Raw genomic sequence first — 23,979 nt, forward strand, 5'->3', positions numbered from 1 at the left:
ATGGCCCTTCAAGGACAGATCTCCCTGAGCTCCTTCAAAATCGCGGAAAGCGTTAAATCCAGGTCTGTATCAGAAGCATATCATTTGCGAAGGCCATCACTTTGTGCTCTTTGCCTTCGAATGGAACTCCTCCGATGTCCTGCGACGATCCTGGGCATGCTAGCAGCGGCTCCAAATTAATCTCATGTAAGAGCAGGGATAACCGGCACCCTTGTTTAGTGCAGCTTTATCCCTGGAGATAGATGGCCACTGCTGGGCAACCGCAGGGTGGGTGCTGATAAATTGGCCCGGACCATCCTTAAGAATTTTGACTCAAAACCCATAGCCTCCATTGTGCGGAATAAAAAGGACCACTTTTCGGCATCCAAGTCAAGAACCATCGCAGGAGTTTTGGTTTTGTTGACTTTCTCTACTAGGTGAGCAACCCGTCGCGTATTATGGAATGTCTGCCAGTGCCTTATAAAATGCTGACTGATCCAGGTTAATCAATTTGGGCAGTATCTTTTCCAGTCTAGTTGCCAATATTTTAGTATATAATTTTGCATCTATATTAAGAAGAGCAATGGGACAGTATGACCTTATTGGGTTTATGGAGCTGCACCACTCATAGTCAGGGTAATGCGCCCAAAGTTCCCAAAAGGAGTTAAATAGAGACAACAGCCCCAGGATCAATGCTTCCTTGAATGTCTTATTAAAAAATCGTGGGGAAACCGTGCAGCCCTGGGGCCTTATTAACTGCTACGGATACGATTGCTGCTCTTGCTTCTTCAAGTGATATATGCTCCCCAACTCCTCCCTTTCCCCTGGTGTAATCTTCTGTAGGGAACATTGTGACGGATACAACGCTTGATTTTCAACCGCAGAGTCCGACGAGTATAAGGCAGAGTAGAATTCCACGAAGGCCTTTAAAATGTCACTCGAGGCAGAACTCTTCCACCCGCTACCCTCATTTTCATTTTAAGGATCGTCCTGACACCTCTTTCTTCCTCACCTGCCGCGCTACTAGGCCTCAATATAAAACCATTGCCATAAATATAGCAGTGATTCTTCTGCCCGCCTAGTTTGGCGCACCTCCAATTGGCCCTTAATCTGTCGGTATTCCGTTCCGAGTGCGGTTCCAGTATCAGTTTCCATTTTGCCCATTATGCTCTTGAGTTGGGATTCTAACTCAGTTTGAAGCTGGTTTAATTGTTTGTCTCTCCGTACTGTACTGTAGCAATTAACTCACCCACTCATTGTCACTTTAAACGAGTCTCAAACCATGTGTTCCTATGATTCCAGTGTCATATTTATTTATTTGAAATAATTCCCCAATTTTGCCACGTAATTCCTCACAAATCACCCAATCCTTAAGTAGATGGTCGGGAAATATCCACTTCCATAGCCCCAACCCAGACCTCTCCTGGAGTATGGTAAGTGTAATGGGTACATGGTCCGCGATATGGTTATTGCCCCAAAGTCCATCGCCTTCACTTGCCCCGGTAAAATACTTGAAAGCCAGGTATAATCGATCCTTGAGAAGGACCTATGGACATTGGAGTAGAATGTGCATCCCTTTGCCCCTTCTCCCCTGTGTCTCCTTCCAACTGGCTACTACAGCCAGCTGTGCCATGCCCTCCCTCAGTTTCGCTGATGGGACACCATGAATGGAATAGATTTTCGCGCTCCAGTCCATGCGCTGGTCCCATGCCAAATTAAAATCCCCCGCCAAAATAAAATTTCCTAATGCAAACCTTCCAATTCTAGCCAACAATGAGCACACAAAACGATCCTTCCCTGTATTAGACACAGAAATCAACGCCACAGGATATAACCCCCCACCCCTCCCATCGGATGTTTGTAAATATGTACTTGCCGTCGTCTCCCTAGGTAGCAATGATGTACAGGCCTGACAGTTCCCAGATAGCTATAATAGACCCATCCGTCTTTCCCTGGGCTTTGGGCTGTCATATGTGTGGGAATCTAATTATCCCCAACTTATATTCATCCCATTTTTTGGATAGGCTTCTCCTGTAGTGCCACAATCTCCAGTCTTTCCCTCCCCAAGAACTGATCCAATTTCTTTTCGATTAACTGGGGAGTTTAGCTCCTGAACATTGAGTGTAAGTAGTCTGAACATATTCCTATTGCCCATGCCCTTCCTGGTTTGAATCCTCCCCATGAGCCAATTGTCCACTTTACCCCTCAATCATCCCCCAAGTCCCCTTCCATCCCACCATCCCTTCTCCCTTCCCCAACCACCTCTGGTCAGACTCAACCATCCTACCGATCTCCCGAGCAACAGGCCATGGGGATGGAGCCTCGGTAATAACCCAGAGGTAAACTGTGCAGATCCTCTAAGACCCATGTGAACGATTCCAAGGGTGAAATCACCACCTCCCTCCCGGCGCCTCCCCTATTTTCCTCCCAAACTTGGGCAGGTGCCCACACACACTACTTCCACCCCTCCTCATAACACTGGTCACTGGGGACCCCAATCGAGGTTCACAGGCATCCCCTCTGGGACGCTACCACTTTCAGCCAGTCTCTCAGGTCCACTAGGGGCCGTCTTTTGGCCCTTTTCCCCCAGACCGTTGTACATTCCCATAATTTCCTCTTGACGGGTTGCCTCGCTGCTCTTCGCTCCTGCTGCGAGGCTCTCTCTTCCTCCATTTTTAAGATCTTTAATCCTTCCTCACATGTGGTGACACAATGTTGTCTCCATTCCGAGGAAAAGAACAGACCAAAAGGAAAGGTCAATATGCATTTCACCTGCGCATGTGCCAAGGCCCTGGTCACAAGCCCCATCATTCTTCTTTTCGCCAATGTGGACTGTGCCAAGTGCTGGTATAGCTGGATCTCTGACCCATTGATCTTTATGGGGCCTGCCCTCCTGGCAGCTGCTGGTATCCACTCCTTCTGGCCTTCCTGCTGCAGTGCCACCACCACATCCCTTGGTCCAGCTCCCGGTTTCCCCCACTCTTGGGATCCACAAGGTGGATCTGGTCTAGATGCATCTCTGGTCAATTCTCCAATTCCAGAAGGTTCGCAAAGACCTGTGCCTTTTCTCGTGGGTCCTTATCGGCCACTCCCTCCGACAGTCCTTTTATTCTTATATTAGATCTTCTCGAGTGGTTCTCCAAATCTTCGCTCTGAATCTCTAGATTCTTCATGACCCTGGCTAGCTTTTCCAATAAGACACCAATTTTCTGAGTATCCTCGGCTATTTCCCTTCCTCCAAATTTGCGATATCACTTTTCACCGCCTGCAGCAACTGGGACAGTTCCAATCGTATGCTGGACTGTGATTGAAGAGTCTACGTAATCTTTACACTAAAAACTCTTGGAAGCACTGTTGGTAGACCTCCTTGATGGCAGCTTGCTCCGCCGCCCGGGACCTCACCTCCCCTCCCCTCGGTGACCCCTGTCTGGTAGCTGCACTCGCCACCCCTTATTACTGCAAACGTTTCTGCAGATTTCCCTCAATTCTTTTTTGCAAGCTTAGGGGTGGGTTGCATGACCGTTTTCTTGTTTCTCGACATCAGGAATTGCCTTGGCACTGGGACCCCTTTCACCTCCTCCTTCCAGATACTTTGTCAGGCAAATGCGGTCCTCTCCTTCACTTCTAGGGGTCCCCCTATCAAGGGGTGGGCCCCCTTTCCAGTGCCTGTGGATTTCCCCCACTGTGCCTTCTCAGTACTGCTTGCCCCCAGGTGCAAGCCTCTGCCGGGTGAGAGCTCCTTCCGCTACTGTGGGTCCCCGCCTAGTAGTCTCTGCCATTCATGAGCCTCAGCGATCTCTCTGCAAGCTCTCCCTCTACCCTCTAAGGATCCATGCAGGTCCCCGACTCACTAGTCCTCCTGTAGCCCCCAGTTGTGCTCGAGTGTCTCCCCCACTGTCTCCCCAGTCCGGTTTGTCCCCAGGCACTGGCCCCTGTGGGTTGAAAGCTCCTTCTGCAACTGTGTCCCTGTCTGATGGCCTCCGCTGTCTTAGGACCCCAGCGGCCCAGTTGCAGGCTCTCCTACCCTCTAAGGGCCAATGCGGGTCCCTGGTTTACCAGATCTCCTGTAGTCCCCAGCTGTGCTGCATTCACAACAGGTGGCGTTTGTGCCCACCTGCAGATCCACGCCGTGAGCCAGAACTCCTGGGACCCCTCAGAGTTGTATGGCCCAATACACTGAGGTGTGAGAAACATGAAGGTGTCTCACCCGCTGGTCCCCGGGGATCTGTCATCCAGGTGGCCTGGACACAGCCATCGCTTTTGGATCCAGTTCCTGGGAGTGGACCAGTGGGGAAGGATCACCTGGATGATGGGGGCCCTCGGGGAGTGGAAGTGGGACACCGGAGGTTGAGACGCGGTATCCCCTTCCCCAATAACACCTATTCCCCAACCTATCAAGTAGGATACCTAGGAATTCAACCCCCCCACCACGTTTCTGAGATAAACTCTTTCTCACAGACAGTTCACCATGAGCGACAACGGACCAACACCAGAGCTGTATACCTGACTTGTCCCAACACCATGGAAAGGCAAGATCAGGCAATTACGGATTATTACACACACCTGACTTCCATCACAATTCCCCACACAAATAAAAGGCGGACCACGAAAGCACACTGAGTGAGGCAAACCACATAAGGAAAGAGCAGTTCCAAGATGGCAGTTTAATACAAGGGGAAGGACGGCGAGACCAGAGAGTCGCAAAGAAAGAAGTACCCGTGACCTCTAAAGAGCGTTACATTCGTGAGCCTTGGAAAGTAAGCAACCGAAGACCAGGAATTAAGGCTGATCAAACCAGCACAGTGTGGCGGAGATACCCGGGGCTCTCCCACGTTGATAACTAAGGCAGGGAGGGGCGATTGCCGCTGTGGCATTGTCCCTGGCTCCTACAACAAAGCAGCATCAGAAAAGAAAACACAGCCGGTGAGTTAGAGAGACCGATACCAAACCAGCTTGTGTTTTAAACCAAGGTTGCAAAGAGCGAGGCAGATATGAGTGAAAACCAAAAAGGAGTAATTGAACACTATTATTGAACTTTGGAGACCAGGAAAAAAATACCATACACAGACTGGTCCAGTGCCACGTGGGTGCTCATCTGAAAGTCTGTTAGGTATCCAACTGATGAGGAGTCTGAGAAAAGGAATACTGAGATTTAAGTGGTCATGCAACGGGTCAAGTTAAACCCTGTACACATTCAAAAGTCTTCGATAGTTTAAAGTACATACCAATTCATCCGAGACTAGCTGAGGGAGACTAATCGAGTGAAAGAAAGGGATCTGGGCCCGACTCAGGGGGATCCAGGGTGAACACCCACATTGAATACTGAAAAAGGAAAGGAACATTTAATTGTTATTTTTTTGTGTACTAGACCTTCGGAGTCAAGAGACTTGCAAGAAGTAAAGAGACTTGAACACAGAAGGTCTTCAACTGTAAAAAACGGAACTGTATCCTGGTGCAGCATAAAACAGAGCGTGCGCTTTCTTAGAGTGTACCGCCTTGTCCTGTGCTGAAAACAGGGGCAACTGAGGCCAATGGTCCGAACATCCCGACTTTTTTGTCAACACTCCTGAACATCACCCCACATTATTTGTAAATTAGTAGTAAGGATTAGCAATTTTGTTTTTTAGTATAGGCCCTTTTTTGTTGCAAGTCTCCACTAGGACTTCATTATTATCATTTGATGGTTGTAGCTAGCTCCCATTTGTAGATTTAGGTTTAGATAGAGGTTTATCTCGTCCTTGTACTGTGGTCACTTGTGTCTGTCTTACTGTTGATACCATGCCTTCCTTACAGAGGTCCCAAACCATATGTATCAATTGGCGGGGGGGGGGGGGGAACCAGCCCGCTCCTGCTACTCTGTTACTCCTTTACAATGTAATGGTGCTTCTTACAGCCCGCTTCCCCGCTGTGCGACCACAGTGGGTCTGGGCTTCGTCTTGCCCTACTGTCTCCATTGCGTGCACCGCTTTCCACTGCTCCGCTCCTTCACATCGCCACCGGCCTCTCCGAGTCTCCACTTGGACGCCGCCCACATACCGCTACAGGAGCAGCTTCTCGCTGTCCCCGAGCCTATACCCGGGTGAATGCCCCTTGCAGCAGCTCCTCCGCAGCCCACAGCGCCCTCAGGGTCTCTGTTTGGTGGCGCAATTCAGCGCTCAGAGTGCCTCTTTCCCTTGCCGCATTACCAGCCCCTGCCAACCGCTTACATCGAGTGCCGCTACAAGATCCATGCAGCAGCCCACTCCAAATCCCCCCTTGGGGATAGCTTAATTGTAGTTTCTTTGGTTTATTTTGTGGGCAGGAAAGTGAGCACACACCAGTTACAGTGCTCTCAACCCCAGCAGCCTTCTTGGAATCTTTGTTCCATAATTTGAGACATTATACAAACAGAAAATTGTGTGTGGATCGGACCTTGCCAACATGTAGTGCTAGAAAAATTCTTTCATATGAAATAATTGAAGCGGTCTGTGTGAGACTGAGGCATTTAACAAAACATATAGTGATAACCCTGGAATATGGTCAGTTGATCAATAAAGTATATCAAAGAATCATGAATACCGTGACACGGCACAATATTTCTCCAATCAGTTAAATGCACACAGAAAAAAATCAAACTAAAGTTAGAACCTCTTCCTCACAAAGCACTTAATGATCCAACAAGGACCCAGTTTAAAGAGTACAACCGATTTAACTGTATTTTTGGTATCCAAAAAATAAGGGTCAAATCAGAGTAGGAGCAAAGCTGTTATGCAAAGATTGTATGCACTACAACAACTTGGACTACAGGTAATAGGAAACCTAACCTTTGGTATAAGCTTGTACTACATAGTTTTGGTAGCGTGTTGAGCAGCCAGGCTTATCTCAAGAGGGGTCAATGTGAGCTGCAGGGGAGTTACACAGAGATTCACAGTGACAAGTATTCAAATAAACACTTACACACAAGGTTTCTTGAACAAACAATTACTAATTTATCAGTCAGTTAGAATAAGCCTTCATCAAGGGAGCAATATAAAAAGCAACACACAAATATACTTCAATACTATACACTCTTAGTTTCTAAATCAGTAAAGACACTTTTGGGATGGTCCACTGACACAACCTACACCCTCAGGTGACTTCAATAGCTAGGGTGCTGGGGCCATTAATATCTTACCGTTTGCATTTAGAATACTGTTAGGAGTTGGTAAAAGGAAAAAAAGGTTGTTAGAACAAACAAGAGACCACAAATATTCTTAAGCAGGCAAATACTTTTGGATCCCCTAAGCAGAGTCATTCAGTGTAACAGGCTAAGCCAAAGTCAATGGGCAAAAGTCTTATATAGGATGAAGCTCCTCTGGTAGTTAAGGAGAAAGGTCTTTACACAATGTTTTAGAAGCCTTTGAAGAAAAGAAGAATCAAATGCAGGGCCACAAGCGGATTAGACTTGTGAGTAGTAGACGGGCAAGCAACTCTACAATGAGAGGTAAGTTCTCTCAGAGTTTACAGTACCTTTGTATTGAAGAAAAAGTGCAGCAGATGACCTCTGTTCCTGAGCAGCTCTGCAGATGTCACTTTTCCTGTGCCTCAGTCATGGGGACAAGAGGGAGGACTTCTGGGGACACCTGCAATGTAGCAGTCACCGCTCGCAACCAGCAATCTTTCAAACAAGTTGCACTTTGGTGTTTCAGCTCCTCTGGTCTACCGCAAATAGCAACACTGCGGTTTCTGGCTGTCGAGATGGACTTTCCTTGCTTCTGGGGTCCCGCACTCTGTTGAGGGGCTCAGGCTCGGTCAGTCCTGCTTCCTGGGAGTCCGGAGGATCTTCCTGGAGATCTTCGCCAACTTAAAAGCAAACCACACAATCTGGTGTTCCTCTCCCTGGCATTTCGGTTTCCAGCAGCAACTCTATGGAAATGCAACCAGCTCTGAGAGAATGTCCAGGTGGCTTACTTTGGAGTGGATTGGTCCTACCAACTCAAGGGGAGAAGTCATCCTTGCAGGGGCTTCTCTGTCGATACAAATTTGCAGTTTCAGCACAGCAGCAGGGCTTCATCGGGCAAACCAACGGTCCAGGAGTTGCAGCAGGCGTCCTCTTCAAGTTCAGTTCCTTCGTCCAGTGGTCGACTCTGCCTTCCATGCCAAAAGCCTCGCCTTTTATTCAGTTCTCTCCCATTCATTCCAGCCTAGCTGTCAGTCACCCAGCAGGGTGGCTGTCCTTGTTGGACAGTCATCCAGCCAATCACTACAGAGTGCATTTGGGTCTCCTAGGAGACTAAGCACAGGGAGTTTCGGGCACCTCCCTCACTTCCTGCCCACCCCAGGCACCCTGGAGCCAGAAGCGGGCTTCACTCGTGAATCCCGCCAAAGGCAAAGCTAACAATGGAACCAAATATGGCATGCAGAGTAAATCTCAAGAAGGACCTTTCCACAAAGAAATGGCAAAAAAAGAAGACTGGGCCATATTGACAAAAATGGCACCCTTGGGTGCTTTACTGCAGCTGCAAACGCAGCCCACGGTAAATGCACACCACGGTAGTTAAAACAAAAACACTGCCACCAGCCATTCAGTGAGGAAAGGGTAACATAAAATGGTTACATGAGAAGCTAGACAAAGGGGAAACTAGGTAACCCCTCCAGTACCCTATTGCAAGATTGTGTGTGCTGGGTCTAGAAAGTTACTGTCGAAGGTGCTAAGTAAAAGATGATGCCTATGGAGTTTGTCAGACTCCACAACCAAAAGAAACACAAAGCTCAGAAATCACATTAAAATACATGAGAGAGTGGGAAAAAGGGTCTCACTATCTCCAGGTAAACAGGTAAAAAAAAATCAAGTCCTCAAAATCCAGCAAAGTCGCTAGGGGTCTCTAAGGTGGAGGGAATTAGCACATTTCTGGGAATTCTCCCCAACAAAAGCCTATTAAATATATTTCCATTAATGCACTGCTTTCTTACTTTCCGATTGTGATCATAAAGTCACAATGATGCCCTCTGGCTCTATTAAAGCATGTTTTCTTCCCTTTAGATAGATCAGAAAGTGTGTAATCCAAACACTAAGCACAGGAGAAACTCACATTCTCTTGTCCTTTTTTCTTTTCAGGCGTTTAGCTATGTGGCCGATTAGGAAGCTTGGAGTGGAGTCTCCAACCACATAGTTGAGGGGCATCTGTTACAATAACCTAGTCCATGGGGCTTTGAATGGTTGCCGACTGGGGATGCATTGATAATCAAGTATCCCTCGAGTATCAAGAGTGCAATGGACAGTGTTCAATCATCCCCAGATGTCATTAATGCAGGAGTCCCACGCATTTCACCATCCCTCTCCAATATCTACATAAAGCCACTGCTTGACCTACTGGACCATCCGAGTGTCCGATAAACCAACTATGCTGATGACACCCCAGTGGTATTCAAACTTGTAGGCAACTGCGATAAGGATTCCGACACTCTCAATAGTGTCTATGCCGCAATACAAACATGGATGATATCCAATTCTTTAGCTATGAATGAGACCAAGACAGAGCTTCTCATTGTGGCCAGAGACGTAAGATACTCTATACATCTTATAAGAGTTTCAATATTGCAAATGTGCCTCAATTCATTTACTTGCCATTTTGTCCTCTTCGTCCGTTCAATAGAGCGGTAGCCTGTTCGTAAAATGGCTGCCCATCCACGGCTAATCTAGCGTCACGTTGCTAGGCAACGCTACCTGAATGTAGCTCTACAAACCTCTGCCGGCGAGGCAGAAGCCTGCCCACCACAGCGAAGGCCTGTTAAGCCAAGGCCCTGTTTTCTGCGCCTGTTGGCGCACTGATGCGTGGTGCCGCCTACCCCCTCGGCCCACGACTTGCCAAGGTAGGCCACCCACGTAAACATACTGCCTCGCTCACCGAGTTAGAGTCCGTAATACGACTCTACTGTTAAAACTGTGCCAGCTCTCTTCTACTGACATACGGCAACCTACACAGTGCTAATGACTCACCGGAAGAAGTTCCAGGTAAGTATTCTTCCACGGTCTCCACCCAAGTAAAATAGTTCCTTTGATAAAATAGTCCCTCCTAATCCTCATTTGGCTTGAGGCTTCATGCAGCATGGTCTGCGTCAGGTAAGTGCACCAAACACCCTCTTTTATGAGCCTGGCGCCTATGATGCCAGGACTGATGTCCAACATGAGCCTGGCACCAAAGGCGCCAGGACAAAGTCCAAAGAGCCCCTATTAGGGGCCGCTGGGCTTTTACCCGAGGGCATGATGCCTGCTCCCGGGGGTGCTGGGCCTGTCCTGGTGCTCCGGGGGTAGGCATCATGACAGCACTCACCGTTCCCCCCCCCCCCCCAAGGTCGTTCCCTCTGGAGGTTTCGGTTTGTTTGGGAAATCCCGATGGAACTTTACCAGCCGAGGTGCATGTACGTGGTTGCTGGGTTCCCAAGACCTTTCCTGAGGCCCGTACCCTTTCCAATCAATTAGATAGAAAAGTTTTGATTTTAAAATTTTAGAATCCAAAATGTTCTTCACCTCGAATTCAGGCTCCCCATCTATCTGAATTGGTTCTGGTGGCTTTATTAATCTGGTTCCTGGTTGCACTCGTTTCAAAAGTGACACATGAAAAACGTGATGAATCCGTATTTTAGCTGGCAGATCGAGCTTGACTGCCACTGGATTAATGATAGCTTTGATCGAATAAGGGCCCAAATACCTTGGATTAAAAGTTCGAGGTCCCTTGAGCAATAAATGTTTGGTAGCCAACCATACTTGGTCTCCTATTTGGTATGAAGGCGCCTCCTTCCGATGCAGATCTGCATTTTTCTTGTATTTTTCTTTCGCTTGTTGCAAATGGGCAGTTGCATTCTTGAATGCTTGAGTTATAGTGGAATGCAAACGGTCTACTGCGGGCATTTCAAGGCTCAGAGGAGAGTCCAGGTCTGAAGTACGAGGCTGATGTCCATATAGGGTGTAAAAGGGGCTTTGTCCAGTTCCAGAGTACACTGAGTTATTGTATGCATATTCGGCCACCCATAACAAATCCTTCCAATTACCCTCCGATTGGTGCAACATACACCGTAGGTATTGTTCAAGGGTCTGGTTCGTTCTCTCCGTCTGACCATCGGTCTGTGGGTGATGGCTGGTTGAGAGTCTTACGTCGATTTGTGCCAGTTGACAACACCTTTTCCAAAAATGTGAAATAAACTGGCTTCCCCGGTCGGAGACTAATATGGACGGGAATCCATGCAAGCGGATGATATTTTCGAGGAATTCATTAGCAAGGACAGAAGCTGAAGGAATAAAATAGATCCACCACAACCAGAATAGTATTGTATCCATTACAAGGGGGCAGGTCTGTGATAAAATCTAGTGACAAGGTGTGCCAAGGCGCTGGTGGAATGTCTAAAGGCTGAAGAAGACCGGCGGGTTTTGTCTTTTGGCCTTTGTTTTGGGCGCAAACTCCACAGGACATCATGAAAGATTTAATATCCTTTCGCCAGGAAGGCCACCAGAATCGTCGTTTATTTTTTTCCTCAGTTTTGGCAATGCCAGGATGTCCTTCCATCAGGGTATCATGATGACGGGAAATAACCAGTTCTTGTAATTCCTTTTCTGGCAGAAATAAGCGTCCTTGGAAGTAAGGTAGGCCATCGTTGACCGAAAAGTAAGACCCCCCTTTGGATCCAATCCTGCAAGGCGGTAGAGTGCAGGAGTTGTTTTACTCGTGCTTGAATGTCTTCAAAGGTTTGTAAGGAGGTTAATCCCAAAATTCTTTGTTCGGGAATGATCGGCACAGGTTCTGAATTAGTGTCTATTTCTCCCATTGCTATTCTAGATAGGGCGTCTGCTTTGCCATTCTTACAGCCGGGATGGTAAGTGATTACGAAATCAAACTCAGCAAAGAACAAAGCCCATCGGAGCTGACGTGATGATTGAGCCTTGGCAGTCTTTAAATATTGTAAATTTCGGTGATCAGTGATCACGGTGATGGTGTGCCTGGCGCCAAGAAGATAATGCCGCCAAGCCTTAAAGGCGGACTTAATGGCTAATAATTCCTTATCGGTAATTCCATAATTTACCTCAGGCGGTGAGAACTTTCTGGACCAAAATGCTACAGGATGCAGTTGGTTGGTTTCAGGGTCTCTCTGAGACAGGACAGCTCCCATGGCTAAACTGGACGCGTCAGTTTCGACTATGTATGGGAGATCGGGACGCGGGTGCTTCAAAATAGGTGCAGACATGAATTTAGCTTTCAATTCCTGAAAGGCCTGTTCGGCTTACTTGGTCCATTCGAAACATTTATTTTTCCGCAAAAGTGCAGTGATGGGTTGTACTACACGTGAAAATTCCGGAATAAATCTGCGATAAAAATTGGCAAAACCAAGCATGCTTTGGACCCCTTTTACCGAGCTAGGAGATAGCCATTTGAGAATGGCCTCCACTTTCCGTGAGTCTATTCGGACCCCATTAGGTGTCAGGATGAATCCAAGAAACTCCACCTCGGTGGTATGGAAAACACACTTTTCCAGCTTAGCAGTTTGTGCTGGCGCAATTTCTCAAGGACGGCCCGGACATGCTTTCTGTGATCAGATTCCGAAGAGGAGTACACAAGAATGTCATCGATATATACAACACAAACATCAATAAGTTCCCGAAGGACATCGTTCATGAAGAATTGGAAGGCAGCAGGTGCGTTGCACAACCCAAAAGGCATCACCTGGTATTCGAATAAACCATATTTTGTACGGAAGGCCATTTTCCATTCGTCGCCTTCTTTTACTCGCACCAGATGATAAGCCCCCCGGAGATCTAACTTGGTGTATACGCAAGCGTCCTTCACCTGGTCAAGGAGTTCAGGGATCAAAGGCAGAGGGTAATGGTTTTTAACCGTTATCTGGTTCAATGCGCGGTAGTCGATACAAGTTCTAAGGTCGCCTTCTTTTTTGGGCACGAAGAACAAAGCCGAGGATGCCGGGGACTTTGACGGGCGAATGAAACCATTGGCTAGGTATTGATCTAAATATTGTCTCAAATGCCGGTTCTCAGGTTCAGTAAGGGCATAGATCCTGCTACCAGGGGGTTGTGCACCGGGCACCAGATCGATTTGGCAATCGTATGATCCCCTCTGCACTACGGGACCGTGTCTGTATCCCTACAGCCCCCCCCCCTTCCCCAGCACTTGTTCTGCACTTACCTTGCACTTGCCACTAGCTGGCCCTTTTTTATTTATTACTTTACGCCACTTACCTTTACTGCACTTCCCCCCCCTCCCCTTCCCCTTGCACTTTTTCCCCCCTCCCGCACCCCTGCACTTGCTCGATCTGAATGACACCTGGCCTAGTAGGATCGTTTGTTTTGTCTCCCCTTGTTCCTCCCCTCGCTGCCTCGTCGCGCCTTGAAACACCTGTGTATAGGCGCGTTACAAATACCATATCATATCATATCTGTGGGGGGGTAACGTGTTGGCCTGTTCCTTTTGGAAGACGTCCTGAAAGTCTTGGTATTCCGGAGGTAGTTGCATGGACACAGAGGTTACAGATGCTAGACTAATCTTCAGATTTTCTGGGTAGCAGGTTTGTCCACAATCCGGGAAGGTTATTCTCTTTGCTCGCCAATCAATTTGAGGATTATGTGTCTCTAACCAAGGAATTCCAAGAATAACCTGAAACTGTGGGGCCTTGATTACGTCAAACACAACTGCCTCCCGATGGCCGTCCGGACCAATAAGAGTCACCTCAGTAGTGGAATGTGTTACCGGTCCTGAGGCAATTTCAGTTCCATCGACTGTGGTGATGACATCTTTGCTGGTTTTTGGACGCAGAGGGAGGTTGATCCTAGAGACAAATTCACGATCCAGAGTTTCCTATAGCCCCACTATCGATGTATGCCTTTATTGCATGCAACCGCTTAGGCTGTTCCGGATCTACGAGAACCATTGGCACAATGAAATGCAAGGTCTGAGAGTTCGTTTTCAAGCTCGGCAAGCGGACCCCTACGCTTGTCGGGCGGAGTCGTTTCCCGAAACAGTCTTCATGGTTTTTATCAGCGGCTCCTACCACCTTCTTGGGCGGTTTTGCCGGGCAATCTCGTAGAAAGTGTCCAGAGTTCCCACAATAAAGACATAATTTTAACTGCCGCCTCCTTTCACGTTCCATTTGGGTTAAAGGTCCTCTAACCCCTCCAATTTGCATAGGCTCGGAGACATCAGCACCCTTGGGAGTGACGTGGGTCTTGACCAACACCCGGGTTTCAAACTTGGACCGATCCGCTTTTCGGTTTTGGAGCCTGTGATCCAATTGGACCACTAAGTCTATATATTCTGTGCATTCTTGGGGCGGATTTACAACTTGGGCCAAGACATCTTTAAGTTCTCCGCTTAGACCCCGATAGAATAATGTGATTCTTTTATCCTCTGGCCACCCAGTTTCCACGATTAGTCTGTTAAAGGTTGCTATGTAGGAGAGGAGGTCTTGGTTGCCCTGTCGCAGGGATAGAAGTTCATCATCCAGAGCTTGTCCCTGAGAATGTTGAGCAAATAATCTCTCCATGCTTGCTTGAAATCCTTGGAAATCCCGGAGGATTGGGTCATCTTGAGTAACCAGTGGTACTGACCAATCGGCAGCACAGCCGCTAAGGTATGACAACACAAAAGCTACCTTGGTCTGGTCATTAGGGAAGGCACGAGGTCTGCATAGGAAGTGCAAACGACATTGATTCATGAATACGGCGAACCGTTTGGGGTCCCCAGCAAAGCGTTCAGGTGGGGCCAGCGGCATATTTCCAGGTAGATTGATTTGCACAGGGTTACTTGAAGCCACAGGAACAGAATTCCCCCCGGAACCAGGTAGAGGGGTTTGCCCAGCTTGACCTTGCAATACCTGCCTAGCCAGGTCATCAGTTAATTCCTTAGATAGGATTAGTTCCCTCCTGAGGGCATTAGTCTCTTGACGAGCGGCATGTAATTCGGCCCGTAATTCCCCCAGTAATTGGGCCAACATATCAGTCTCAGAAGTTTCCATAGCGCCTGGGTGGGAATTTGTAGGAAGGCTTTGCGTTCTGTAACGCTCACCTGGCTCCCACGGAGGCGCTGACCTGGTTTGGATTGCTGTGACCTCTTCAAGCGTGATGCGCAGGATTCGAAACACCGACTGAACTGGACCCCCAAATCTGGCTTGTCTGGCCCATAGAAAACTCTTTCTGTAGGTGGAGAAAGGGGATTAACTGACTGCAGAGTATTGTGATTGCTTTCCACCTCCCCTTTGCTCTTCTCTGACCACCTCCGAAATCCCCAATCAAGGCTCACCTTAATGTTTGAATGGATGAGCTCTCCATCCTGCTTCTGGTGCAGGGGCACGTATTTGACAAGTTACTTCACTGGTTTCGGAAGGCGAAATGCCGTAAGTATGCAGTTTAAAAAGTTCCAGAGTAGAGTCTTCTCTTTGTTTGCTTTTCTTAACCTGCGATCTGTCAGGTGAGTTTGTGATAAAATGATCCCTTTAAATGTCTTTGAATCCCTCTAGTAATGTCTTTCTTTTTTCCCCTTAGGGGCGGGTGTGCGGTACCAGGCCAAGAAGTGGCGCCGACCCAAAATGAGAAGTAGTTCTGTCAAATATGGCCAGGTAAGTCTTGTGACGGAAAATCAGGCTTTCCTCATTTGTTCCTCCTGCTCACCTTTTGTCTGTTCTTCTCCCCTGCAGGTGCAAAGATGTGGCGGAATGCCCAGAAGGTCGCAGTGGATAGTGAAGAGCCCACAAGGCAGGTGAGTGATGCGCGGCGCTGCAACAAGTAGCGCGATGCTTTTAAAGAATGTCTATCTTCAGGATCGCTGGCGTGATGGTTCCGGACACAGGTAGGAAGTTAGATTAAGTTCTTGGTTTTCACCTTTTCTCTTCCCTTCCTTCCTTTCAGGTATCCCAAGATCGAGGCGGGCGTGGCTGGAGGCAAGATGCAGGAGCAGGCACGGTGAGCGTTCAGCTGCTAGATGCAGAGCAACGCGAAGCACGTGTGGCAGTCCGGGCGTGGTTTAAATAGCCTTGGAAGAAGTTCCAGGTAAGTATTCTTCCACGGTCCCCACCCAAGTAAAATAGTTCCTTTGATAAAATAGTCCCTCCTAAGCCTCATTTGGCTTGAGGCTTCATGCAGCATGGTCTGCGTCAGGTAAGTGCACCAAATACCCTCTTTTATGAGCCTGGCGCCTATGGCGCCAGGACTGATCAACATGAGCCTGGCGCCAAATGCGCCAGGACAAAGTCCAAAGAGCCCCTATTAGGGGCCGCTGGGCTTTTACCAGAGGGCATGATGCCTGCTCCCGGGGGTGCTGGGCCTGTCCTGGTGCTCCGGGGGTAGGCATCATGACAGTTGGAATCTAAAATAACCTTACTGCTGTCTGTATAATCAGTGATTTGACGGTTTACAGGATTCTGTAGTCCACAGCTTTTGGGAATGTTGCAAGACATGACTTCAGACAGGGACTGGGGAATCTTCTGCTGTGATCGAAGTGATGATGGTCCTGATATTTCAATTGGGCTTCGGGCATGACTCCTTCTCCTGATATGCCACCATAACTGTACTATGCAAAGTTCCATCATACCGAGTATTCTCGAGGAAGCCAATGTTGTCAGCAGCACAACAAATCTGCCTCTGACCATCACTGAGGGAATTCAGATCCTCCACACTCATCCACAGGTTTTATTATCTCTGTGGCTAACTGTGTCTCAAACGGAAGGACTCTGGCGTAATCTATAGAAGCTCCTATGCTATGCAGAAATTAAATGGTGAATTTGCTGCTGGTAACTGTGTGCATCGTGAGCCCAATTGCCACTTGCAAAGGCATTTCGCAGGTTTGTTATGTGCATGCGTGGGAAGCTTGTCATGGTGATAGCATTTTCTATGCAAATATCTGACAATTTATGAGCCCTGTTCATTACAGTTGTATCGTGCTTTTCTGAATTACTTTTCATATCCAGCTGCTGTTACTTTCAGTGAGACTTGTGGTTAATTTCCCCTTTTGGGATTACTAAAAATAATACTGAATAACTCATTTGTTTTCAGCTGTCCTAAACCATTGCTAGCTGCAATTTTCCTGCAAAGCTTTTCAATTTCCCATATTGTTATGTTGCCTTTAAGGAGAAAATCACGGATTGAAGATACAAATTCAAAATTGTTTAGCTTCATAAAACCGTGAATTTGACTGCATCTTTCTGCTAAGTGTAGACTTGCTTTGCGAGACATTCACTACATGTGTGCTCCAACATAGCTTGTGATATGCAATTTTCCTTGCGCAAGGGTCTCCAAGATCTGTAAAATCGCTAGGACAAATCTTTATTTCATTAGACAGTTCTACAGCGCTCTTCAAACGGATGACTGTTGAATCAGTTGCTATCGAATAGAATGGATTTCTTCTTTGTCCTTCATTACAGAAGAAGCATTTATTTCTGTTGTACATAGGTATTTTTGATCTTGTAGTGTAGCTCCGTTCAAATTGTACTTCTTCATGGCTGTAGATAGACGGTTAAGGCTCACACTACTGCTCTCCATACAATCTTTTGCTTCGATCCATGTTTGCCTTAGGAGTACATTGCTTGTAGCATTCTGAATGCCATGATGCTTTTTCATTTCTTCAGGTGTAAAGTTGCCTAATCGTATGTTCAAGTATTTGTTATTGTTACACTCGGCTCTCTTCTTAACACCTTATGTGCCACCGACGAGCCGGCTCGTTGGTTTTGGCACTCTGTTTTGCTCGATCCCTGCAGGGCAGGGATTGCACAAAACTGTAATCCAACCCCCGGGCTATGTGAGGGGGAGGTCCCCCCTCACTGCCAGGGGTCTGGATTACCTTCAGTTTCATGTCGGCGTGCATAAAGCATGTCGGCGTGAAACTGAAGGTAAATTCATTGCAGCAGCCATTTTCGGCTGCTGCGGTGAAGAGAAGGTAAGACCCCTTCTTGCTCCGCGTTGATCTCCGGCTGTATTTCAAGCCGGAGATCGAGGCGGGTATCGTTGGAAAGGGGAGATACTCCCCTTTACAACGATACCCATTGTGTGGCATTGCTGCCCGTGGATCGGGCGCAGGGCGCGCGATCCGCGGGCAGCAATGTACCGGATCAATACAGATCTGTTTGTGACGCAGGGGGAGGGGGGCTGCTTACTAGGCAAGCGGCCCCCTTCCCCCGTGGCCCCAAAGCATGAGGCCACAGAGCCAGAGACCCCTGGGGGCAGATCACTGGCCCCAGGGGTAAGAAAAGAGAAAAACGTAAAAACAAAAATCGAGGGGAGAGGGGAGGTGGGTAGGGGTTTGGGGCCCACTAGACCACCAGGGATATGGCAAAAAGTGGTGTCCTTGGAAAGGGGAGGTTCTCCCCTTTCCAAGGACACCACATATATGAGGCATTGCTGGTAACGGATCGGCGCAGAGCGCTCGATCCGTGACCAGCAACCCACTAGACCACCATGGATCCGTTTGTGAGTTGGGAGAGGAAGGGGGCTGCTTCAAGTAAGCAGCCCTCTCCCCCCTCCCGGCCCCCAAAGCGTGGGGGCACATGCATGTGAACCCTGGGGCAGATGGCTGACCATCTGTCCCCAAGGAATGTAAAAAAAAAAAATGAGATGGGAAAAGGGGGTAGGGGTGGGGGGGCCACTAGCCACCATGGATGTTTTACTGAATGAAAGGGGGGTGCCCCCCCAACCGAAGTAGAAAGGGGGGCACCCCTTGTAACCCTCCCTGGGGGCAGATATCTGCTCCTAGGAAGGGGCATCTGACCCCTGGGAGGGATGCATGAGGTGGGGCCTCCCCTATCTGACGCCAGGGAGGGATGCATGAGGTGGGGCCCTCCATTTGGGGTGCGTGGGGAGATGGCCACCCCCTGTTAGTGGAACATTCCCTGCCAATTTAGGGTGCCCCTCAGCCCCCCCCCTAAAAAGCAGCCTACGATTTTGTATTATTTTTTTGTTTACCCAACTTCGCTTGGCGCAGATGGCCACATTAGTGTGCCAATCTGCCCCCAGGGTGCCCAAACCCTACTGCCCCATCTATTGGGGGTCCAGAGCCTCCTAGGAAGGGCTGCATGATGTGCCCCCCCCCTCCGTTCGGTGTGGGTGAGGAGAGGGCCACCACAAATGGATGGATGAGTCGCAGTGGGTGCCTCCAGCAACGGCTTAGCCTGTTGTGCCCCCTTTCACTGGAATATCAGTGTGCACAGTAAATACAGATGTGTTTCAGCCTATTGACTTTTTCAACCTTTTTGTTGATGATGGGTTAATTGCAGATATGGTTCAGCAAACGAATTTGTACGCTGCACAGTTCTGGAGGTCCAGGGGTCCCACTCTGAAACCCCATTCCAGAGCACAAGCATGGGTTCCAACAACCGATCTTGAGATGAGACAACTTTGGGGTCTCATTCTGAACATGGGAATATCGCCAAAGCCATCTGTCTCAATGTACTGGTCTACTGTAGCGGTTCATGTAACCCTGTTTTTGCCAGCTACAATGAGTAGTAATCGCTTTCAAGCACTGTTACTTATGTTGCATTTCAATGACAACTCAGCAGCATTACCCAGAACGGACTCAAACTTTGATCGGCTGTTCAAACTTCAGCCATTTCTGAAGCACTTGACTCAGCGATTTGCAGAGGTGTATGTTCCTAGCCAGAACATATCCATTGATGAGTCATTGATGTTGTACAAAGGCCGGCTAGTGTTCAAGCAATTCATTCCTAGCAAGATAGCACGATATGGGATCAAGATTTACATGTTGTGTGAAAGTACCACTGGGTAAGTCTGCAACATGAGAGTCTACACTGGGAAAGACTCTAACCTAAACCATCAGGGCTGCCCAGCCCATTTAGCGACAACTGGGAAGATTGTTTGGGATCTTCTCACACCATGGCTCCACAAGGGTCACCATTTGTATGTGGACAATTTCGACACAGGAATTCCACTGTTCAGGGAATTGTTCAATGTGGACACACTGGCATGTGGTACAATGCGCTGTAACCGCAAAGGCTTCCCCAGAAAACTTGTGTGCAAGAAGTTGGCCAATGGAGAATGTATGGCATTGCGGCGGGATGAACTGTTGCAGTAAAATTCTGCCACAAAAGGGATGTGTACATGCTGAGTACTATTCATGATGAAAGTACTTCAGCAGTCACTGAGCGCGGGCACACTCAGCAAGTGTGGAAGCCCAACTGCATTCTGGACTACAACAAGTACATGGGTGGAGTAAATAAAGCCGACCAAGTGCTTGAGTCATACAAGGCTGAAAAGTTGGCCACACGCATTATGCATATAGCAGCGTACAATGCTTATTTGGTGTACCGTGCAGCTACTTCACAAAACAAACTGTCCTTATTGAACTTTGAAACAAATTGTTCAATCGCTGACTATGGTCCATGCAGAAATTCCCTCCGTTCCAGAGGTAGAAGATGTGGCCAGATTGCAAGATCAACACTTTGCTGATTTTGTTTCTGCCACAGCAATGAAGACACACCCTTACAGAAGATGTAAGGCGTGTAGTAAACAAGGAGTGAGGAAGGATACTCAGGTGTACTGTCCCCAATGCCCTTCCAATCCAGGCCTCTGCCTACAGCCTTGTTTCCTTTTGTATCATACAAAGGAAAAGTATTAGGAGATGGACTAATTTCCGGAAATGGCCATCATCCCTTGAAAGGAACCATTGGACTCTGATTTCGTGCACCTCTTACAAAGGAATGGCACTCCTGCTCCCTGCACTGGAGGTGTACCATCAATGAAAATGCAACAGCATTTCACCTCACGTCACTTCATTTAGCATGCCTTCATGAGCATTGCTAGTGCTGCTCCCTCCACTGGAGGGGTGCGTTGGTGAAGATGGGAACACCATTCCAGTTCCCTCCACTCAAGGGGTGTATTTTAGAAATAGTACACGCCACTTTGGCTCCCTCCCTTGAGGTCGAAGTTTCATGAAAGTGGTACTTGGACACCTACATGGTGGCGGTGTCTTGCGTACCTCGTACCACCCTGCCCTCTTTATTGTTTTACTGTAACTTGTGGTATGTGTGGTGTAGCTGAAATGTCTTCTGTAGGAATTACTTGGATAAGATTGATGTGTGAGTGAGGTATAGCAACATAGAACATGCAGATGTCATTTCTGTGAATGCACTTTCCCAGCACTGCAGAAATGAGTAGCATGTTATAGGGTGTTAGCTTAGTGTGGGTAAGGTTGCACATATTAGTGCTGTAAAAATCTTGCTATGGACATACTTGAAGTTGGTGTGAGAGACAGCGCCTGTAGGCCAGGTAGCCAAGGGAGCCAATGTGCACTTGCTATCAGTGTGCAGATACGATTGTTGGCACATGCCATTTGAATGCAGACAGTTGATGTGCAATTGCTGGAAAATGATGTGAAAGATGTTGCCTGGAGACAGGGTTGCATTGTGAGCACACTGACACATGGGGCAAGTGTGCAGATACGCTTGCTCTGGAGCAAGTGATTTGGTAGAGGTGTGACTGCTGACATGTATGCCCACTGACTGCAGACACAAAAGGTGTATGAATGGCCAGTGATATGGTGGGTGCCTTGCCGTGGCATCACTACTCACAAGGACATTCCTCCTTGTGCTAAGCATGGAAGCTCGTCTGTGTGCCAAATCCCACCTTGCTTGTCCGACTGCATTGTGACGTTAATGTATGAGAAGTGTGAGCAAAGGTGCATGTGAAGGGGCTTACTGACAGCACTTTCCTATGTACTGGGAGCACTAAAGACCACTTGCTGTGCAAATGATGTACCCATTCTCACTCAGGTACGGCACCCACGCATACTAGGTCTGCCTTTCATTGGGACACCTGTGGGAACGCGGGACGGTAGGCCATGTGGTGCTGGCGACGTGTTTCAGTGGGTGACCAAAGGGAAATGTCTGACAATTGTGTTTTTTTGGCCACATTTCGGACTTTGCCGGGGATTGTGGGTAATAAATTCTGGCCCGATTGGCACAAGTCATACCTCTGTGGATTCCCACGGGTGTCTTCTTTTTGGAAATGCATGGGGGTCCCTGTTTTTCTTGGTGGCTGCAACACCCCAGGCCTAAATCTGTAGGTTGGCTCCCCAAACCCTTTAGGGGGATAGCAGTGGTTTAGCGTTATTCCTTCGCGCCCAGGTAGGTGCACCCACACATGTGAGGTACCGTTTTCATCCGGACACCTGTGGGAACGCGGGACGGTAGGCCATGTGTTGTTGGGGACGTGTTTTGATGGGTGAGCCAAGAAAAATGTGCGGAAAATGCGTTTTTTACCCCACATTTCAGACTTTGCGGGGGTGTCTGGGTACTAAATTCTGGGGCGATTTGCCCAAATCGTACCTCTGCAGATTCCCACGGGTGTCCTCTTTTCAGAAATGCATGGGGTTCCCCGTTTTCCTTGGTGGCTTGGACACCCGAGGCCCATATCTGTATGGTGTGCCGGTCGGCAGAGAGTCTGAAATTCCGGTCTGAAAACAGACTTGGGGTTACTGGTGTTTTAGGCTTTCCCCTTGGCGCCCAGGTAGGTGCACCCACACATGTGAGGTACCGTTTTCATCGGGACACCTGTGGGAACGCAGAACGGTAGGCCATGTGTTGTGTTTGTGTGGTTTTCATGACGTTTTGACCCATTTGCTGGTGCCCTTTGTCACACAACCCTTTCATTTCCCAAATGTGACCTACATTTAGTCACTGCTTTAGGCACCATACACTTTTGTAACCTGCACAAGACACCTACCCTTGAAAAAGTCTGCCTGTGCTCTTTCAAAACATGTATGCTTGCTGTTCCTCACCACATTGGTTTTCCCGATTTACACATGCTAAGTGCGTCTGTTCAGGCCGTGAGCGTAAAACTCCTGTGTACCATGGCTCAGTGTTTGGTTTGTGGTATTGCTTGTTTTGTAAAACACTACAAAAAATGTGTGCTCTCCTAACTGCAAGAGTCAGGGGAATGTAGCGGAGCATTGCTTTTCTCAAAATTCATAGAAGCCATTGCCGTACCAAGCAAACCATGTCCAACACATACCCTTTTTTTCCGGTCATTTTCCCGCTTTTCCCCCAATCTATGGCAGTTTCCCCTACCTAGTTGTTGCCCGACCTACGCAAATCACCCCTTCCTAAACTTGGAATTTTGTCTACTTTTTAGAAATATATGCCCTTCTGTCCTCCAAATCGGCTTTCCTACCCTTTTCTTCCATTCCGTCCATGCATGTCCAATTGGCAAAAATGGCCAAAATCGCCTACCTCTCACAAAACGTTTGATATCCAAATCAAAGGAAATTGGGGAACTCAGCACAGCAAACCATTTGTTCCTAGCTCTTACAAGGAAAAAGCCACAGGCTTCTCTGTACATCATTTTATTGGAATTTTTTGAAAAAAAACCAAATGTTTGCCCTTTTTGCTTATTTTCTCACTCCCCTACAGCAACCTAGGATTCCTGGGTGGCGTTACAACCGCCTACTTGTGGGAAAAAAAAGGAGCCAAATTTGGCCGAGATATCTCATGTAACAAAAAAGTTACAAGCCATTGCATGATCACATACCGAAATCACCAAAAAAGGCCCTGGCACTTGGGAGAAATACCCATGTAACTTAGAGGGTTAATAGACTAAAACCTTTTCATAACATTTTGGGCTAACCAAGGGAGATTTCTTTTTTTGTTGACATAAGATACGCTAGGATTTTTTTTAATCATGAAAAATGAACTGTGTACAGAAACAAGGAGATATCAAATTATTTTAAGGGCCTTCCACATTCCGTTTTTATGGTGAAGAAAAAAGGTCATTAGAAAATATTTAGGATCACTTTGAAAGGAGTTAAGATCAAATTCCGATTCATAAATTGTAGCGGCAGCCATCTTGGACTAATGATGTCACACAGGCCCTCTGCCACAAATTCATACAAAACACCTGGTACAAGATTATATGCTTCATTGCAATGCACCCCCCGTATTCATAACTTCCCTTCATTCGAGATGCCACAGAATTCCATATGCGCCTCAACTATCCCACAAAGGATGCATTTGTGATTTGTGCACACTGGGCAAGGACACCTA

The 23,979-nt window shown here is 47.8% G+C and overlaps 1 protein-coding gene across 2 annotated transcripts in view; it reads right to left on the bottom strand.

The window, feature by feature from the left end:
• AGA (aspartylglucosaminidase) overlaps positions 1 to 23,979 on the bottom strand; it is a 339,637-nt gene that overhangs the window by 95,702 nt on the left and 219,956 nt on the right. The window lies entirely within an intron of this gene.

The sequence above is a fragment of the Ambystoma mexicanum genome, chromosome 6q (genome assembly GCF_040938575.1).
Source record: "Ambystoma mexicanum isolate Mex_15411 chromosome 6q, UKY_AmexF1_1, whole genome shotgun sequence".
In the NCBI taxonomy this organism is placed as follows: domain Eukaryota; kingdom Metazoa; phylum Chordata; class Amphibia; order Caudata; family Ambystomatidae; genus Ambystoma; species Ambystoma mexicanum.